Genomic DNA, 4,482 nt, shown 5'->3' with positions numbered 1-4,482 from the left:
ATAGCTACTGCGACAAAACATCTGGACTGTACACATCGCCATCTAGCCCCAAAGTAAGCGTAGCTTGTGTTATGGGTATTAAGACGACTGATGAATATTTGTATGAATTACATCTTTTTAACTAACTCTATGCCCAAAAAGTTGATCGGTTGTGGCGGATTATTAGGGCGTTAAGGAAAAACAAACAAACTTGTGTATCTATAATATAATTAGGGATTCTAAGGATTTAATTATAACACAAATAAACCAGTGCCATCTCATACAATAATCAAAGTATATAACATATATCCTCAGAAAAGAAGGGAATTAAAAACTAAATATTATCTATAACAAAAAACCACAAATTGGATGCAATATACTAAAGTAAACGTAAAAATTAGAACGCTAATTAACATATATTTACTATGAAGTATATACGGCATAACCTTTTAGGAATGGCTTTACCAAAATAGCTAGAACAGGTCAGGTGATACAATTTGTTGTATTCAATTAAATCATACTATCAAGTCGGCAATGGGTACAACAAGCACAAGGTTATCTCGAGCGCCCGTCCAAACGTAGTTATAAAATAAATCTACGATTTATTATTTTATTATTTTTTAGTATTATTTATTTTACCATATAGTATTTTATTTTATTTTATATATGTACTGTTTTTGTAATTTTTGTAATTATTAATATGTATGTATATTCTTAGAGTTTTGCGCACCGCTATAAGGATTCATATGTGAGCCAATTCCTCAGAATGGTTGCCTGGAAGAAATCACTATAAGTGATAAGGCCGCCTTTGTTACACAAATTTAACCTACCTACCTTGTTGTTTTTGTCTCTTTTATTTATTTTTTTCTTGTGTGCAATAAAGTATTTTTGATTGATTGATTATTATTTTCCGCCAAAATCCCTCAGAACCTAAAGATTCAAGTCTTTGAACAGGGGTGTTTAAAGTGATGAATTATGATGATGAAGGTGGTGATCTGAAATGTGGTCGGGTACTATGGGCCTCATAAAAAGAATCACCCAGACATCAGTCGTCAGAGAGCTATGTTAAGAGTGTCCCTCTGTGTTTCAAATCAGAAACAAGGAGATCCGTAGAAGAACTAGAGTTACCGACATAGCTAAACGAGTAGCACCGATGGACGTTGGGCCCCTAAGGTGTTTGAATGGCGACCCTGCACCGGTAAACGCGGCGTTGGTCGGCCCCAAACGAGGTGAACGGATGACATCAAACGAATCGATCGGAGCCGCTGGAAACAAGCGGCCCAGGACCGTGGATTTTGAATCTCCCCATAAAAGACCTATGTCCAGCAGTGGACGTCAAACGGTTGTGGTGATGACGAAGACGATTTAATTCCATTTCAATATCCCACAGCTTGGCACATAGAGTTTTGTTTTATTTATGACTAACGGATGCGCACGACATTGTCTGCGTTCGATTTCCGATTTCTTGTAAGTGAGAAGTGTTTTTGTCGCATCGTACCCTGCCGTGCCACCACGCGTCGTCCTACTCTATGTTAACCGGCACGTTTATTATTTATTTATTTATATTTTGGCCAATTTACACAGTACTTGTATAACTTACGGCCTATGTGTTATTTTAATGTACCTATAACCTAAATTACTTTAAAGTTTTACCAAAATAACTTCAGTAGTTTTTGCGTAAAAGAATACAAAACAATCATCCATCTATCAATCATACATACTTTCGCATTAATAATATTTGTAGGATATACACGGACGAGGTCACAGGGACAGGTAGTGTAATGTAAATTTAAGATAAGGGCTGTATGCAAGCCACGCCGCTTTCATCTCCCACAAGATAGGAAACTGATTGTTAAACTGTACAATGATGTTTGAAATGAGCAACCTCAGTTACTTGCTGGCTTTTTCTAGGTAAAAACTTTCTATTCCAAACTTGTAGTAGAGTCATTACAATCAGACAGGCTGGACGTTTAGAATGTGCTTATAGCGTACACATGTTTGAAATAAATAAGTTTGGAATTTTCTTGAACTGATATATATTTTTGGTTTCCAGCAACTATATATTTTTGGTCTCTCCCAGGAATCGAACCCAAGACCGAGACGATATCCGTCGTAAAAATGATAATAAAAAGACCTCCTCTATAAAATGGTAAAAAAAGATCGAAATAAAATAAAAAAAAAGTTTTATCTGTACCCCTGGTGGGACTCGAACCCACAATCCCCGGCTTAGGAGGCCGATGCCTTATCCATTAGGCCACAGGGGCTAATGATATTAGCGTTGAAATACGTAATCTATTTATAAATATAACTCGCTTCGCGAGTATGATACACTCGTTCAGTCTTACGATATGTTGTTATTTACAGTTATAATACACAAAAAACATTAGACCACTAAAATAATACTTCTCTTATGTTTTCTGTTGTGTTGCCTATTTTTCATAGAAGGAGGAGGTTCAATTCGAGGGTATGTTTTTTTTTGTAACCCCGATTTTGATGTTTTTTTTGTTTGGAATGTCATATTTCGGAGGTTATCCCGTTTTAATTTGGTGAAAATCTATTAGAGGGGTCCTGGAAGAATCGAGGAAACTCTTTAAATATTATGCAATACACTTTTTTTTTTATTTATTTTTTGTAACTAAACCATTAGTATCATTAGTAAGTTAATGCAACTTTGACTAAGCGTATGATTCACGTGTACTTTGTCCCGATTAGATTAAATTTTATAACATAAGCAGGGATGCTTATGTTATAAATTTGCGCCCAAGGGTCCGAGGTAGCAATAAAGCTTTTCTACCAAGCCAAAAAAAAAAAATAAGGATAAAAAGTACCTATCATGCGTAATCCACCCTGTGCATCCGATTTATACTTTCTTTCTTGTATAAAAACCATACAATGTTCCAGGGAAAAAGTAGTTTATGTCGAACCTATAAGTTAAAAAAACAAACCTGAAGGTCATCATTATATTAAGAAAATATCATATCGTTATTTAATTCTTTAAAACGCACATAACTCCAAAAAGTGAGAGGTGTGTGCCGGGGATCGAGCTCGGTTCCACCGGAAATAAAAAGGCAATCATCTGTTAAAATTTAAACACAATCCTCAAACGATTTTTTCAGTTTTGACTATCAGAAACATACATGCTGTATTTATATATAAGATTATATTCTTAAAATGCAAACAATCTTTTTCGTTTCGCTTCGTACCTGGAACTGACAAGGGTTTTATCATAGACAATACATTGCGAGCACGTGCGAACCACGTGACGAACGAAACCTTTTTCCGCTCTGTCACGATATGAGAAATATCGCTTTCTAAAATTTATGCTTCCATTGTTCTGTGATATATTCTGTGAAGGATTGTTTTGCGTTGAAATTTTTTGTTATAAATAAGCATTACACATTTAATACGCTAAGGAGTTAGTGACAACGGCCAGCAACCGAGTTATCATTATCAACCTTTTACAAGTCCACTTTAGGGCGCAGGTATCCTTTAGAATGTTAAAAGAGAAAGGAAGGAGAAAGGTTTAGGCCGCAGTTAACAACGGAAGCCAGGTTCGGATTATTAGACATTTACTTCTGGCTATCACCACTTACTTACACTTACTTACACTTACTTGGCTAACACCACTAAGTTACTTGTGTTCCCCATATTCCTCTATGCTTCGGAGAGGTGGACCCTGCGGGAGAGTGAGAAAAAGAAGATAGACGTTCTTGAGATGTGGTGCTGGAGAAGAATGCTAAGAATACCTTGGAATGCATTCCGGACCAATAAGGCCACTCTTGAAGAACTCGGCATCACGCAACGTCTATCCTCCATAGTACAGGCTCGTATTCTCACGTTCTTTGGTCACGTATCCAGAAGAGACAACGACTCCATTGAACGTCTGGTTGTCCAAGGAAGAATTGAGGGCACCAGATCACGCGGAAGATAGCCCATGAGATTGGCTGACCAAATAAAGGCTGCAGTGGCTGTCCCCTTACATGAGTGTGCTAGAAAGGCAGCTGCCAGAGAGGAGTGGCGACGAATAGTTAAGCGTGCCACAACCCTTAAATGACGACCACGACCGCTCTGACAAGAGCGAACCGACTGAGAAGAAGAATCACCACTTAAAAAAATTACCTTAGGTAAAGTTTGCCTTGTATTTTACTGGTAATTAATATTCTTTACTATATCGAACGTTAGATTACGTCAAATTTAAGTAATAATATAATAATAACTCTAAAACCCTAGGCTATGTGAAAACATAATATGTATGAAACTGACTGACTCTGAGCCTTCTTATGAGGCCCATAGTTAGCGACCATGTCTCAGTTCCCTAAGTCATCACCGTTAGAAAATATACAAGTGGCAAAATATTTACAGGACAATGTAACCCAAGTGTATGTACGATACTAACATATTGTATCAATGGCTGATACCTAGAAATAAAATGTTAAGTAAATCCGCTTAGCTTTGAAACTTCTATTTAAACTTCGAAAGCTCAGTAGCGGCAGATTTAGATGG

At 36.8% G+C, this 4,482-nt stretch overlaps 1 non-coding gene across 1 annotated transcript; it reads right to left on the bottom strand.

Moving 5' to 3' along the window:
* Nucleotides 1–2,170: 2,170 nt before the first annotated feature.
* On the bottom strand, nucleotides 2,171–2,243 carry Trnar-ccu. Its single transcript has one exon. It is a non-coding gene; the product is annotated as a tRNA-Arg (tRNA).
* Between the last annotated feature and the right edge of the window lie 2,239 nt (nucleotides 2,244–4,482).

Source organism: Pararge aegeria, chromosome 18, assembly GCF_905163445.1.
Source record: "Pararge aegeria chromosome 18, ilParAegt1.1, whole genome shotgun sequence".
NCBI lineage: Eukaryota > Metazoa > Arthropoda > Insecta > Lepidoptera > Nymphalidae > Pararge > Pararge aegeria.
Note: the sequence above shows the minus strand (reverse complement) of the source record. Positions and strands in the feature narration are given on the sequence as shown.